The sequence below is a fragment of the Haemaphysalis longicornis genome, unplaced genomic scaffold, assembly GCF_048455015.1.
Source record: "Haemaphysalis longicornis isolate Haplotype H1 unplaced genomic scaffold, Haemaphysalis longicornis Haplotype H1 scaffold_5, whole genome shotgun sequence".
Taxonomy (NCBI): domain Eukaryota; kingdom Metazoa; phylum Arthropoda; class Arachnida; order Ixodida; family Ixodidae; genus Haemaphysalis; species Haemaphysalis longicornis.
Window position 1 is genome coordinate 71,001,473 of NW_027526385.1, and position 16,973 is coordinate 71,018,445.

Here is a 16,973-nt window from a genome sequence, read left to right on the forward strand (position 1 = left end):
CCATTTCGGTTTGCTGAAAGCAATGAAAGCGAAAATAAGAAGCACAACGATATAGAATCTCGCAGGTCGAGTTCATGAGTTAATCCCATTACATAAACGTTTCGATGTGACGAGTGTTTCGGTCGTTATGCGAGAAACACATTGGATTTAAAAACTATCGCTGTAAAATACCGAAAAGGCAGTATGGAGCAGGAAGGCAGAATGAATTTTTCATTAAAAAAAATTGGGTTCACCAAATCCGCAACGTTTTACTTGCCGTACGTCAGCGTTGGCCGACTTCAGAATTTTTTGCACGATTTTACCCCTATTTCGCCTTGACCATTTCCAGACGGAATCATCCATCCCGAATGGCGGGTGCAACCAGCAGAGGGTTGGACCAAAGGTCGTGGTGAGTGGTGTAATCAACTTATTGCACATTCACCCAATAGTGCTTGGCTTCAAAAGGTGGTTGGAAATACATACATAAACACATAGTTTATATGTATATGTTACATACATACATACATACATACATACATACATACATACATACATACATACATACATACATACATACATACATACATACATACATACATACATACATACATACATATAAAATGAAGTGCCCGACTGATTGACTGACTCACTTATTCAAAGCCCAGCCAAAACTGCTGAACCTAGAGACTTGAAACTTACGGAGTATATTTCTTTTATGGCGTAGGGGCTCACTACTAAGGCGGGATCTGGCAGTTATGCCCCTACCCGAGGAAAACAAGGAAATATTGTTTCTTAAAATTAATTATTAACTCACTCACCCGTTCAGATATAGAAGTGTACAGCGCCGGCCGCAGAAGCTGACGCGGACCATCTCATATGGGCGTGTCCTTCACTGGCCTCAGCCAGAAAGCGACACCTGAGAGGCACAAGCCTCCATCCTGGAAGACCCCCCGACCTTCAGCGGTGGCTCTGGGGACCCCACCACCGCTCCCTTCTTGACTTCCTTCGAGAGACGGGGGCCCATGTATATTTGTAAATAAGTTATTTTATGTCAACGGGCATTCTATCGCAAAAAAAGAAGATATAGAAGTGTTGTTTGATTATTTATGTGCGTGTAATAGTCTTTAATAAGTAGTTCTGCGGTTTTGCCCTAACCAACCCTAATGGCACATATGTGTATTTCGGAGGAAATTGTGTGTTTTTAAAGATCCCCCATTATATGGTTGACTGCTTGGTGCATGCAAACAGTTTTGCTGATAGCTGTTACTCCTACAAATGCACAAAAACAGTTTTAAGGATTTCATACTGGGATGCCGATAGATGGGCGAAAAATAATTTTTTTTAATTAATCCCATGACGGGCCCAAAAGGCCCGTGAACGCCATGTGAACACTTGATGTGAACACCAAGCCAAACTTCTGACTGTAGAAACTTCAAATTTCAGGAGCACATTTTTATTATGGTGTAGGAGCTGAATGAGGCGGATTTTTTAACAAATTACACTTTTTATAGAACGAGAAGCGCTAAAAAATTGTTGCACGAATTTTTTGTTTTTTATCGCAGGTAATTTGAAGGGGACGCCGAAGACAGAAGGCTAGATTTCTCACATTAAAACTTGTAGATTATTTTGACGTTTAGACGTTTTTGTATTCCTCGGTTAAGTTTTGTTCTGACAGGCCTATTCCTGTAATTTTTAAACCAAAGTTTTAAACCACGCAACCACTTTTTTCTTCATTGTTGATCTTTGCCTTTTTTGTTCTAAATGTACGCGTATTCTACCCCCACCCCTTCTTCCTTTCCTGTGGCCCTGTTTCTTTCGCATTCAGACGCTGTCCAATTCGACGTACTTTGTTCACAATGTAAGTATGTTCGCTGCTACATCTCGAAAATTTAAGCAAATGAATGAACTAAAAATTTTCGGCCCACAATTGATACTTCACGTTACCACTTACTATGTCTTTTGAACAAATGTTGACGTTCCTCGGTTAGTATTGAGCACCCGCTAACAAATATCAATGTAGACGAAGCCAGTGCGAGCATTATCACGCCCGAGGAGCACGATACGGGCGGTCATTGTCGTGGCGCGGCGATTCAGCTGCTGCTGGTGGACATTGGCGGTAGCTCTCGCAAACGAGTGATGAAAGCTGTATGCGGCATTACAACTCCGGTGTGTTTGCTTGCTCTATCGCATCCGTGCACAGTGGCTCGCGCACAAATGAGGTACGTGTTCTAATTTACCGCAATCTGGAATTTCCCCGGGAGTCAACTGCCTCGCATTTTTTGTTTGTTTCAGCGCACGAAGGAGATATATACCTCTACATCGTCGCTCCTGACGGTAAGAACGTAAGAACTTAAGGAGGGAGAACCAAGAAAGGGGGAAGCTCAGCTTCATGGGGCGGCTAGATAACGTCACGAGCACTTGGCCCTCGTTAAGATGGCGGCATCTGGTGGCAAGGGCGCAAAGCATCTTTGCTTTTAACGAATTACTTGTATAACGAAGTACGTTTCCTCTCCCGCGGTTTTCATTGCAGCGATGGTTTGCTGCATGCGGTTTTTAAATCTGATTCATAAAGAAAACAAATGAAGATCCTTCCATAACACGATCCAAATATGGTCATCTCTTGGCATCACCCTGTCTTCATAATGAACCGAAAATGCTGACAGATGTTAAAGGTAGTGTCTTGTAATATACACCCAAAAGTGAAAAAATATCCGCATGTTAATATGATATGAATTTCAGTCATTATAGCATTTGCCTCCTTTGACGTTCTGGCATAACTGTTCACGGGTCCTCATATTGCTTGAAAATATTAAAGGTACACTGAAGGGATTTGCAAACATTGACGGATTAATAGCGCAAACTGTAGTCTGTAGTGTCTAGGGCATGTTTCGGCCATTCTCGTTGCGCTTACGCGACTTTATTCAGTAGAAAAGAAATTCAAAAGCGCTTTCCTCCTCTGTGCATCCTCCTTGCCGATTTCCCATGACATTCGTATGCCGTCAAAGCAAGATGGCTTGACTTGACTGCGCTACTGCATGGCTCGCCGACCCTCCGACAGAATCAGCGGGCCATCGTTTAGTCGGCCGGCGGGTCGTCGCTATTCATTCGCTCAGTCGAAACTAAGCAACGACACGTTTGAGTTTGGAAATGTGTGCTCTTAGTTTGTTAGTTTGTAGGCTGTATTAAGCTCTAAGTCCAAGTCGCTCCACACAAGCGCACATGGGCAGCTTCGCTGACTGCTACGTTAGCAGAAAATTTTAAGGCCACTTTAAGGCAAGAGAAGAGATAGCGACGTTAATATACGTACTAAGGAATTAAAGTCAACCGAAACTTTTATCTTGCAGCGTAAACCCAACGTACGGGAAGCACTATTTGCGCTCGGTGAACTAGCACAGCGGCCAGCATCATGACCACACATTTGCGATCCTGAGCGCGAGGTCGCGAGTTCGATTCCTGGCAACGGCGGCCGCTTTTCTGATGGAGGCGAAAATCAAAAACGCCTGTGTGTGCGAGATTTCGGCGCACGTTCAAGATACCCAGGTGGTCAAAATTAATCCGTAGCCCTCCACTACGGCGCGCCTCGTCGCCTGCGTTGCGTCGGCGCGTTAAACCCTACAATCAATCAATCAACACATTCGCGATCGATGTTCTGAAAGTCTAAGGAATTCCGTCGCTAGATTTAAGATATTCGGGCGAAATTGGGTGACATTGACTTCGCAAGCGTTATTCTAGAAATGGTCATGTAAGCTGTTTGGAATGCTAAAAATAAATAAAAATGTAAACAGGCTATTCAATAGATAACTTAAATTTTAATTCATAACAGCACTGGCTTACTGGCGAGTAGTCTAGAGCATTGGGTTCGTTGTTGTGCAATTCGCAAGTTTGAATGTCCAACAGCGCTCCTTTTGTCGTGTTTTTTTTTTTTTTTTTGAAGTTGAATTATTTGTATATGGGCAGTGTTTTCTAAACTGAATTCACCATTTTTTGCGCTGTAACGTTTATTGTCCCCCTAGCGAGCTCGCAGAATGCGTGCAGACTGACACTGACGCGCTGGCGAGTTCTAGCTGGCGTGGTGCTGAGCTTAACCACCTACTGCTTGCGGGCATAGTGCCGAATCGGCTGACTCCCGGAGTGGTGCGAACACGCTTCTTACGATACAGGCGCGAGCCAGGCAAGCTCCAAAGATGGGGAAAAGCGCATCGCATTTCAGCGTCTGCGGTGACGCGGAGGACGTTCAGCCGCTTCATACGCCTCGGCTAGCGATCGTTGCTATTCCAAGCCGTGCTGGCGGATTTATCTGGCGCATTTTCAGCCGACAACATGGCAAAATCGTGGTATGCCGATTAGTGAGACATCGAGGATGCCCAGCCAACGATGACGTCGGATGCCAAGCATGTCGTTTCACAGAAACGAAACCGAAACTGGTTGGAATTCTAATCTTGGACATCGTCCAATCACGTGGCATCTCGTATGGACGTCACTGCTTTAGATGGTGCCGCCGCCGCACACCGCGCATAGTAGTTTTTCTTCTTTCAGGCTTGGTAAAATAATATCGCCTGATCGACCGGATAAATGATGAAAAGTGTGTTCCTTTGAGCCATTCTACGCAGTGCAAGCAAAAACAGAAGCTTGACAAATTCACTTCAGTGTCCCTTTAACATTGCATTACATGTGCGCAGCAACGCTCTTTTTCTTCAAAAAATTTACGCGTTCAAAACTTTATTCAGATATGCTGCAAACCTATTTAGTCAAGCTTTCAATCTGAATCCAACAAAGCACAAAACTACAAAGGTGCGTCTGTTTTTCTGTCTTTTTTCAGTAAAGCCATCCGTCTCCTCCACGCTTGGTGTTCGCTTTGGTAACGTATATTTTATTTTAGAAGAACCTCATTGCGAGTCAGTGTAACACAGCCGCTCAGTTGGCTTCAGAACCAGTGGTTGCTGCTTTAAATTAAAGTTTAAATAAATGAAGAATTAAATTAAACAATAAATATAACCCAGCAGCGTTCACACACTGCCGCAGAGAAACGACTCAAGAAACAGGGTCCGTACGTTTTACTAATAGGTATATTGTGCGCGCTTGCTCTATGCTGTCATCTTTATTTGTTTCATTAAAATGATTATTTACTGCATCAATACTATCCACGTGTCCAGCAGGAGCTTGCCTTTTCGTGAAGTGGCCTTAATCAAGCTCAACTTATCGACTGCGCTTTGTATAATTCGTGTAGGCGCGGTTCAGCTTTGGTTTCTGGCTTTAAAGACTACTGCAGGCTGAAATTAATTTTCAGTATAATAACACTGCACATAGATGTTATTTTGTAGAATAATGAATCCTTTCCTACATATTCCTGTCGGTTTTTAGACGTCCTATTCGAAAGACTGTTCGGCTTAGCTTAGAAAAGTATTAGCTCGGTCGGATATGTCTAGGGGCCTCATGTTCGCGGTACAATTTAATCCTAATAAATATAGGTCAGCAAACTGACTTTCAACAGTTGGACTAGAAATGCTTATGCAGGCACCGCTGCTAAGCTTTCGCAGTGTATACTTCGTTTCAAGGAAAATTTGACGTCCACCTCAATTGCAGCCAACGCCTACAAAGGACAGCTGTACAGCATCCTCCACTGCTACGTTTCTGAGGAAACTGTACGGCTTTCCTTTGTAATCGTTGGCTGCAGTTGGATTTCAAATGTTTCTTCAGAGTAACTTACTCGAACTTGAGGATTTTCCCGAAGTCTGGTCGATTAACGTATTGTAGTTAACATCCTCCGTTCTGCGAAGGAAAGTTTGACATCCACCTAAATGCAGCCATACGGCTACAAAGGAAAGCTATACAGTTTCCTCAGAAACTCCGCAGTTGAAGAAAAATTCGTCCTGGTCCAGGATTCGAACCCGGGACCACTGCTCAACAGGAGCAGTCGCTCTACCAACTGAGCTAACCAGGAGGCTAGTCGTTTGTAGCGCGAGAGCGAATTGATCAACAACTCGAAGTGAGGGACTGGTGTTAATCGACCAGATTTTAGGGGAAATCCCCAAGGTGGAGTAAATTTCTGCGAAAGGAAAGGATCCTGGACCTGGACGACTTTTTCTCCAACTGCGAAGTTTCTGAGAAACCTGTATAGCTTTCCTTTGTAGCCGTATGGCTGCATTCAGGTGGATGTCAAACTTTCCTTCGAAGTTCTTACTCCACCTTGGGGATTTCCCCTAAACTCTGGTCGATTATCATCCTACGTTCTGTGTGCAGTTAAGGACTAGGACATAGTCGAGATGCGAAGCAAAGAACTTACACGTCCGGTTTAATTGTACCCTTAAAAACCGCTATCCCTTGAAATGCCCTGTCAGTAGTACACTCTGATTTGAAAGCTGTGAATGCAACACGGGACAAATGTGGAATATTTTCACTGACGCAGCTTCAGATTTAGCAACCGTAACCATGGTGTGTTTTCGGTACATTGTCAAAGGCAGTGTCCTACGCCAAGCGGGACGCGTGTGATCCATGGTATCATTAATGGAATCTGTTCCTCAGCGATGTGTCTGATTTTACTCAGCTTTCGGTGTTTGGTTCACTTGTTCACATTACTACTTTTCATCTTTTTCACTGTCCCGGCCTTCGTCGCACAGTGGAGAAAGCACGCAACGGAAGCTTCGTGATGGAAGCCGTCCCTGGTAAGCCACTGTTCTTCGTTTCCTCCTCTTCTTTCGTGAATTATGAGTCAGAAATTATTAAAGGGAAACTCACCTGTTAACACCCTACTTCATGACCTACGGGCTTAAATACAATCGTGCACCAATACGAAAAGTTTTACAAATACATACAAATGTTCACAACGGCCTAGTTTGCTTTTTTAGGAATATGTTACTTCTGTACTTAAGTAAATACACAAAACGCTCGCTCGTTCGACAGCTGGCGTCATCTAGTGAAAACTACGTAAACCAAAATGTCTTTCTTGTTTAATTTGATTTCATTAAGCAAGTGGTGTATTTCTAGAAGAATCAAACTAGGCCGCTAGAAACATTTCTATGAATTTGTAAACCATTTCGTATTGGTACCCGATGCTTTTTAAGCACTTGGGTCATTAATTAGGAAGTCCAATAAGAATGCGATCAGGCGAGTCCCCCTTAAGAGTTGCGCTAATCCTTTTTCCCCCAGTTGAAACTCACACAAACACTGATGGACGCAGGAACGTGCACACAATACACGCACTGTGATACGGTTAGGGCGACCGGCAACAGAATTTGGTCGAAGGCGCAGGCACGGGAAAATACCCCAACGGTATTGTAGTCCGTGTCGCAGAAGCAGTCACGCTCCACAGACATATGGATTAGCTGAGTGTTAGGCGTGCATATAGGTACGCAGCCACAAAATGGCTAGTTTCAAAGCGTATCTAATGGCTTTAACTGCCATCGTTCTACGATATCGCAGCGAAGCAAGAGGATAGGCTGCCTGATTTTATTTTTGTATGTGCGTGTTCGAACTTCATTTTTGACGGCCTGTGTGCATGCGAGATATCAGCATGCGAGACCCTTGCGTTTGGAATTTTTCTGGTGCATAGACAGTCCCCATTATCGCAGGAATGGTGAGAGAGAGAGAGAGAGAGAGAGAGAGAGAGAGGGGGGGGGATGAAAGTATATTGGAGCAAACGGGGATCGCTATTATTTTTTTTCGTTGAACACCCAGAGGCAAACATTCGTTTGACGAGTCGTTGCAGTTAGGCACAAACAACTCCATTCAACTGCTCTCCTTGTGGGGGCTTTGCTTTTTAGGGAATTAATAATACTGCGCCTTTAGATAGGGTGCCAATACAGTACGCCGTGGTAGGCAAGGGAAGTCGCTGTTATCGTGACGAGAAGAGAGGTGAAACGCCTCAGGTCTAACACTTGCAAACCTCACCAGTGAAGGCTGAAGCGCAAGCACACGTCACCCGGCCGGCGTGCAATCTGTGGTGAAACTGAGCGACCAAGCGCCGACGAAGCGGCCGCTAAACACTCACCTAGTCACGAGGTACCGCAGCGGAAAGGATCCGAGCGAGCGCAGCTGCAACCCCTCTCGGCAGCAGATCGTGTGGCCTGGTCTCAGCTGCCACACTTAGGATCCGGAGGCTCAAGGTCATTGCGACGCCAGGAATGACCTTGCAAAACATGGCGCAGTAGGGCCATGGTAGAAGACAGCGCAAGGGACAAGGCGAATGCCAACAGGCAGGGGTACCGCCCGTCCTTAGAGAGTTTAAGAATTCTGTATGCTCCGTGTCTTCCGTGCTTACCGTGTTGACCGGGACCCGACTGGGCACTTGCGCATTCGTTCCGGTACGGTGGAGTTAGTTCCGCGGGCCGGCCTTCGACATGCCCGCGTATTCGTTACGGTGGTGTGTGTCCTCCTCGCCACACCCGTGCGCACCAGCGCAGTCGGGTCCCGGTACTGACGGTACGCACGGAACGGGCGGAACACACGGAATGCTAAAATTCCCTCGTCTGTTTAACCAACTCATCCGGCTTCTATCGCTAGCGTAGTAGAGCTGGTGCACTAATAATAATTTTTTGCATTCCGCCTCTAGCGTTTCAGGGATAGCTTAACATTGATATCTTCCGGCTTTCTTACGCAGGAACCAAAGCAGCTTACATGGTTTACCGCCAAGATGGTAAGTGCACACATTTCTATAGTAACTGTTTTTCGCCACTGAGTAACGCGCCACGCGAAAATAGAGAGAGTAGCCCAAAGACATTTCAAGGCCGTTGGTTGGAAGCACGCGGAAGTCTGAGAAACGCACCTAAGGACGTGTCACGCGAAAAAAAAATACCGCACTTTTTTTTTTATTTCAGGAGTCCCGCAGTTCGAGCCACACACTGCTGACCGAATGCGCGTCTATAAATTCGGAGGTGAGAATTTTGATGTTATGGATGGTGGCCTTTCTTGGTGCAAGCATACCCCGAGCTTTTTTCTTGAGCCTTTTCTGTCGCTCTGCTTGTCTGTGTGTGGCTAAATCAGCCGACCAACACAACTGAAGGACACCTGAGCGCTTCTTATGAGTTGTGATTGCGAAAGTGTTAAAGGCAGAGTTACCGGATATGTACCAGTTGCGAAACTCCCCATAGGCCCCGCGCATCAAAAGCCGGTCTTCGGTTGCCCCCTGCGCTGGGGAAAGCTCGGGGCAAGTTGACTAGCCTGTCGTCTGTCGGCAGAAAGTTGAAGTAGTACTCAAGTGCTTACGGCTGCGGCTTTAAGTCATAGAGAGAAAAACCATGAATACATAGGTATATTTTACCTAATTAACGTCTTCTAATTTAAAAGTAAGCTTTATTTTACAAAACTATGGATTAAGTAACAGTTTATCGAAGTTCAGTTTTTGTCCGCTAGGGGCGCGCCAGTACGCTTACCCCTCAGTTTCAACGGAACAGGGGGGCGCGCGCCGCCCGGATTCTGAAGCGAAGTTTCGCAACTGGTATATATTGAAGAACTCTGGTTAAAGGGGCATACAAGTTTGGTTGAATAAAAATACTGCTTTGTCCCGATAACAAGGCGCCAATCTTATTGCAAACTTCTCATCATACAAAAAAACTGTGGTTGATTCCTCTGCCATAGGAATCGGTAAAACACGAAAGTGAAATGTGCAGCGAAATCTGCAGCTCAGCATGATTTGCGGGTCGGCGTCTGTCTTGTGGGTGTGCTTGGCGGGCGACGTCCTGCTGGCGGGTCGCTTCGGCAAAGCTGTACTGGCGTCATTTCCATGACGGATACGACGTCAGTGAAATCTTGGTATATATACAGCATAAAACACTTCCGTGTTAAAATATAAAACCCAAAAATGAAACCCTAAGCAAACGTACTCTTTAGTACCAAAGGGTGCTTCCCCGCAAGAAGACCCTGTGTGCAGGGGTGCACCTTTTACAGGCCGCTTGCTTCGTTGTACTGGCGTCATATCCGTAACGGATATGACGTCATTCAAATCTTTGTGTACCCGGGAATAAAACACTTTCGTGTTCAAAATAGAGAAATTAGGGAAAATAGATGGAGCAAGTGGCGACACCTCCCAGCCACTTCTCGGCGAGGTCTCTATGACATCACAGAGACAACATGACAGAACCTTGGTCGCAGTGAGATGCGCAATCTGGTTAAGTGCGCAGAAAGCAGAGGTTACCCTTTAACGCAGTAGAGAGATGCACGCATCACGGACAATGTTTCTTGTTTGAGAACTTCTCCAAGCTATTCGTGCCGCACTGTGGAGAGGGATCCGGAGTTCTGTCACACCGATGCCGCCATACAAGGTGCAATAAAATCTGAATTATTTAACAATGTGCGGGTTGCGACGATGACAATACATGTAAGGGAAAAAACACTTTTTCCTAAAGAGAACAGGGATGCGCGCGAAGCTTGTCACCAGTCAGTACAAACCAAACCAAAACTCAAAACCCCAATCACCCCGAACTTACGCCCGATCAACCCCAACACAACCCCTGACCCAACCCAAACCAAACCGTGTCGGAATGGCGCAATCCAATAGACGTCGGCTAGATGTCAAATAGACGTCGTATAGACGTCGGATAGACGTCTTATAGACGTCGGATAGACGTCGGCCGACCTCGGAGAGCATTTCTTTTTTTTTTCTTGAGACGCTTGATGTGCCTTTGTGGAAACCTATTGTGCAAGTTGGCTCTTCTGCTGTGCTTTTTGGGCGTAAAGATGGACGGCAACAGGGAGACCTAGAAAGCTTCGCTGTAATATGGGCTTTATCTGGCATCGGCTCAATCGTTGTCATCTTCAAACGTCATCAGCTCCGAAGCAAACATACACGACAGATATCTTTTTCATAGCGAAATGAGTTCACATGAAACAGGAGGTTGGGCAAGAATGTAGTGTACTGGTTGATGTATACAATTACAGTCTTTGTGAAAGGTTTGTGGACCGTGTAGGTTCAATGGACAGAAAGAATTACAAAATTGTGGACTTTCTTTTCCAGAAAGACTGAAATGCTACAACCCATTCTTCCTGTCATTAAATACATCGTTCACACGGGATGGTTAAGCTTTTGCTTTGAAATTTTTAATGGTTGGAAACTTTTGTGGTGGCTGAGGAACTTATGACAAAGACTGTACAAATTGACTATAAAAAGAGAGATGCCCTCGATTTATACCAGACAAGCAGAGACAAGCGCTAGACTAGACAAGCGCACGCTAAAGGGTTTTGGTGTCATTGTTACCTGGACAAAGAAGTCTGTCTTAACGAGCCTAACTTACATTTTGTCTTCTGTTTTCGACTTCTGTTTGTTTGCATTGCACAGACTGACTCAAATAAACACACTTTTCATCGTTTCTTTGGTCGAAACGATGAAAATCCCGATAGAAGAAATACCAGGCAACACAACACCACGCAATATTTCCGGCGACCGCAACAACCAACCGCAGTGACGCGCATACGAGATGCGATTTGATTGGACGATGTCCAAGGTTGGAATTCAAACCAGTTTCGGTTTCAATTTGTTTTGCTGGTGAACGAAGTCACGTAAACGCAGTGAGAGTGGTCGAAACATGGCCTACAGACTCCAGACCACAATTGCGCTCGTAATCCCGCAATGTTTACATATCACTTCAGTGTCCTTTTAAGGTAATTGCTTCCGGGGCTTGGGGGTTGTAGCAGATTAACGGCCGTGCCGAGTTTCTGAGGCACACACGGGGTGAATGATGATGAGTGGGCGAAGCTCCTGAGGGGAAATCATCGGTAAAACCGTGACTCTTCAGTGAAAGTTCACCCACTACATCTGTGTCCGAACGTAACGTCTAGAAAGTCTCGCTTAAACCGCGCGTCGGCACCTTGGGGCTGAGCTCGCCTGATGCGTTTTGCAGACGCCTCACGAGCTCTCACTGCATCGGGGTCTGCCTGCCGATACGCGCGCTTTCTCGCCGCTTCTCGTTCTCTGACGTTTTGGAGATCCTCTTCGCGCCGCAGCCGTGCCGCTTCGCGTACGGCAGGTTCCTCGCGCCGTTGCCGTGACGCTTGGGCCTCTCGTTCTCGAACGCTGGGATCTTGGCGGCGTCGTCGCGCAGCCAGACGACACGCTTCGGCCTCCCGCTCTCGTACGGCAGGATCTTCGCGGCGGCGTCGCGCAGCTTCACGGAGCGCTTCTGCCTCGCGGGCTCGCACATCTGCAGCCTTATCCATCGGGCGACTCCGAGCGCGCGCCAACAGCGAACGGATTTTATTACAACGCTCCCCGCCATCTAGTAAACAATCCAAGAACTAAACTAGAGGTAGCCACACCATCTAGTAAACAATCCAAGCGCATCTTTTCATCATATACAAGTACCGCCATCTAATAAACAATCCAAGAACTAAACTAGAGGTAGCCACGCCATCTAGTAAACAATCCAAGAACTAAACTAGAGGTGGCTACATACATACGTCGAGGATGGACAGACCCACGCCCTAAGGAGCTTCGCCCCTAAAAATACGCAGAGTATTGGAAACCCAACAGACAAGACTTGTCGTATTTCCGCTTCAATAAAAACGGCTATGAGAGTTTTAAAATATCGATGTTGCTCTTAGGAAACCTTATCCGCCATTTCACACAGAACAAAAACTTTTGCCGAATCAAGGTTGCCAGCTGTCCCCAGAGACTGGAATTTTGCCTAATTTGTAGTAATTGTCGCTCCATCGAGCTTGGACCTCCATGGAGGGGTAATTTTGCCACCAGCAATCCTGGTGGGATCTTTGACGTGCGCTGGGAGCTGCCAGCACACGGGCGTGTAAGCATACCCTTTGCGCAGGCGGAAGGTTGGCCGGCTGCACACGCCTCGCAGCGACAGGGCCACTGCGGAAAGGGGAGGGCGTCCCCTGGGAGAGGGGGGAACGGACCTTGTCTCCCCCACTGATTTTTGCGGCAGCGCGTGTGGCTGGTTCTCCAATTCCAACGAAACTGCGGCCGTCGCATTCTAGTGAGGGCTACTTCCGCGGGCAGGTCCATTCCTCCTGTTCTCCGGCTGGCGGGGGGGGCGCGCGCCGTAGGCGGAGCTCTGTTCTCTGCCGGGTGACGGCTGCCACCGCGCCCTTCTTCGCTGAGACTTCGACGGTCTGCCCGTCCGTCACAGGGACGCCCCCAGTGTACAACTGTTATATGTGGCCTATCAAGTTAGCTACTCAACTGTGGAGGAGTGACAGGAACAGCAAGATCTAGCAAAGCATTCTGGAATGCAGGGCCTAACGTGTGCGGTGCTGTCCCGACTGGGTCACACGTTTTCCATATATAGATGAGTCTATACCTGGACTTGACGTTTGGACTACCGCTCACGCGCAGAGGGCGCTGGCGTACACTAGCCTCCCCATCAGTTTCCGCGGAAGCGTAATCTATACACGCCGAGCTCTGCTTCGGAAGGTGGTGTAAAAGTTTAATATGTATTGCGCTGTGTTATGTCTGGAATTTATTTTCCGCGAACAGAAAGAACAAAAAGAAACGAAACAAAACAATTCTGTGTCATGCGACTGACTGCCCTCTTCTTCCAGCTGATGTGCTCCCGAGCAAAGCAGATGGGATAAACAGTTTTAGATGCAAAGAATCCCTTGCTCAGGGCTATGTCCGGTGTCCGTTCGTTTTCCGCACCTGTCCCCCTACATTATAAAAAAATGAAATAGTTAGCGGCGCCCGGTTTTGATCCTACGACTACCTGGCCGCAACGGGAGGTACGCGGCGCTCTTCCCACTGCGCTACAAAACCGCGACAGGAGCAAGTGCTACGAACGCGCCTTATGTCCTTGACTCATTCAAACTACGTCAAGAAGCTATACAACGAAGGCACGCGAAGCTAAACGTCAATAGAAACGACGAACTGAAAACTTTAGAGGAGGATGTTAGCGTCTCTTGCTCAGGGGCATGTCCCGCGTCCGTGCCCCGTCCGCAGCGCCTCTGATGCTGATTGTGGCAGGATGCCCCTAGGGATTGGCCAACCAAAAAATCCATCACGAGATAGCTTCGCGTTCAATCACCGTCGTCATCTTCCCGTAGGGGAACCGCTGAATAAGAAGAAGGAGGAGAAGACAAAGCTGCGAAGACGAGGTATAGATCATTTTCCAGTTTAGAGTTTGCGCCCACTGAATTACAAACATTCGATAGTATAAACCTTCGTTGGAAAGAAGCCTTCAGCCAAGAAAACTTCGTAATAAGGAAACCTCGTCTTCGTAATAAACGAGGCTTCGTGAAAAGCGGAGATTTCCAATGAGCTGCAGTGGGGACCGTGAAGCACTTCGTATAAAGCGATAGCTCTATAAGGGGAGTTTACGGTCCGTTGAACCTGTTTGCGTGACATTAAATTACACTTCGTAGAGGAAATCAATTTAAACTAAAACCACTTTGCTTTCACTTCATTTATTTATTATTTATTTATTTAAGACATACTGCAGTCCGAAGACCAAGCAGGTGGGCAGGGATTAATTACATAAAAAAGCATCAATCCGCAATGGTAAATTGGTACATATATCTGAAAACAGTGAAACAAGTGGGAAAAAACAGAAAGAAAAAATAAGAAACTGACAAAAAACAGGAATGGTAGCAGAACACAAAGAAAAGTAGCGGCACAGTGTATGTTTAAAATATTGCAGAAAGTACACGCTTTTCAAAATCCGACCACGCGCCGAAAACACATCAACAGGCAATCTATTCCACTGCTCGATTGTGCGGGGAAAAAAGGAGTGCTTAAAAAGATTAGTGCGTGCAAAAATTGGAGTTATATTGTGCTCATGGGTGCTTCGAGTTGAACGAACAAAACGAACTTCGTTCGTTTTGTGTGTACAATTAATTCACTGATGCCACTTTTTCCCCAGATTTCAACATGTACTCTGTGGACCTTTCCAAACGTAAGTTATACTCTTGTTGGACGGCCGCGGTAGTGTACTTCAGTTATTACCACGCTAGCAGTAGTACTGTCATTTCACAAAAAAAAACTTATTGATTGATTGATTGATTGATTGATTGATTGATTGATTGATTGATTGATTGATTGATTGATTGATTGATTGATTGATTGATTGATTGATTGATTGATTGATTGATTGATTGATTGATTGATTGATTGTGGGGTTTTAACGCGCCGACGCAACGCAGGCGATAAAGCGAGTTGTAGTGGAGGGCTCCAGATTAATTTTGACCCACTGGGGATCTTTAACATGCGCCGAAATCTCGTGCATACGGGCGTTTTTGCTTTTCCCCTCCATCATAAAAGCGGCCTCCGAGGCTGGGAATCGAACCCGCGTCCTCGTGCTCAGCAGCGGAACGCCTTAGCCACTGGGCACCCGCGGCGGGTACACAAAAAAAAACTTACGGCGTCAGCCTGGCGAGTGGGGCGAAGCCACGGTGAAGACTCTAGAGGGAGTAATGGGATGGTGGTGGGAGGAGGAGAGGGGAAGGGGATGAATTTCAGTTCGTTTGCCCGAATTTGTCACACACACGGAATCTCATTACTACACATATAGTAACGTCTCGGATATATACAGTACATTATATACCCGACACGCAGTCTCGATTCTGTAATATAGGAGGAAAACGAAAAGTCATCAATTTTTTATTTATTTATTTATTTATTTATTTATTTATTTATTTATTTATTTATTTATTTATTTATTTATTTATTTATTTATTTTCACTTAAGGACAAAAGGGCGGTATGAAGGGGAGCAGAGGTTACTTGCGTCTGTAGCAGAAAAAGAAAAGCATCAGCATAAATACAAGCTGAAAATAGAACAAAAAATAGTAATATTCACAACAATAGGTTGCTTACAGCAGATTGAAAAGCAGTCTCATCTGTTATGACAGCAACAATAGAAACCCGAGCTGTATAGAGAGTGTTACCACGAATTGCACCCGCCGATGGTGGCTCAGTGGCTAAGGCGTTGTGCTGCTGAGCACAAGGTTGCGGGTTCGATTCCCGGCCGCGGCGGCCGCTTTTCGATGGAGGCGAAAAGCAAAAATGCCCGTGTGTTCGAAATTTCCGCGCACGTTAAAGATCCCCAGGTGGTCAGAATTAATTCGGAGCCCTCCACTACGGCGCGCCTCATCGCCTGCGTTGCGTCGGCGCGTTAAACCCTACAATCAATCAACCACGAATTGCCCCAACCACGGCCTTCAGCGGACGTACCATGCAGGAAAGAAGATGTTCTTTCCTCCATAGGACGTACTTTATTCGTGATCTCCGGAGAGAGACTCCATAAGTCCGACACGCTGCTACAGATGAGAGAACTTTCCCCAAGTGTTATTGGATTGCGCGCCTCTTCTCCTGATGGAGTTTGTGCGGGCCACGGGACCCAGTTTTGAGCGCTGACTTCCTGTGGGTTGTACAGCTGGTATGGTGTCGCTTAAGCGGGTCAGTCACTGGCAGATCCATGCAAGGATGAGTTTTCCTTAGCAAAGAACAAATGCTGCTGCAATTACTACTACTTCTTCTACAACTACTGCTGCTGCTACTGCTGCTATTACTACTACTACTACTACTACTACTACTACTACTACTATTACAACTACTAACTACTACTACTACTACAACTACTGTTGCTGCTACTGCTGCTATTACTGAAGACATACTAATGCGGTCTTCTGACCAAGTAAAAACAGTACAAAGACGTTTCGGCGCATATCCTGCGTCGATTGCAACCAAGTTTACATGGGCGAAACAGCAGAGTTCCCAAGAAAGATCAAAGAGCACCAACGTGACGTGAAAACCAAAAAAGGGACCTCCAATGCGATTGCCGAGCATGCGCACAAGCAGCAGCACGATATTGACTGGCCGAACGCTGCTGTTCTGTCTAAAGAACGAAACCGGTCATCGCGTCTTTTTCTGGAATCATCGTTCACACAATCGCACTCCCATACCATGAATCGGAAAGAAGGGACGTTGCCATTGATATACATGCTGTCACTGCGTCACAAACATCACCTTTAAATTCGACAACTTGTCCATTTTCGTCTCATTGTAAGCAAGGTACCCGTACTGGTTTCCAAACGCCTTTGTACTTTTTTGACTTGGTA

General features: G+C 46.2%; 1 non-coding gene across 1 annotated transcript; it reads right to left on the reverse strand.

The window, feature by feature from the left end:
* Window positions 1–5,846: 5,846 nt before the first annotated feature.
* Window positions 5,847–5,920, reverse strand: Trnan-guu (transfer RNA asparagine (anticodon GUU)). Its single transcript has one exon. It is a non-coding gene; the product is annotated as a tRNA-Asn (tRNA).
* Window positions 5,921–16,973: the final 11,053 nt, after the last annotated feature.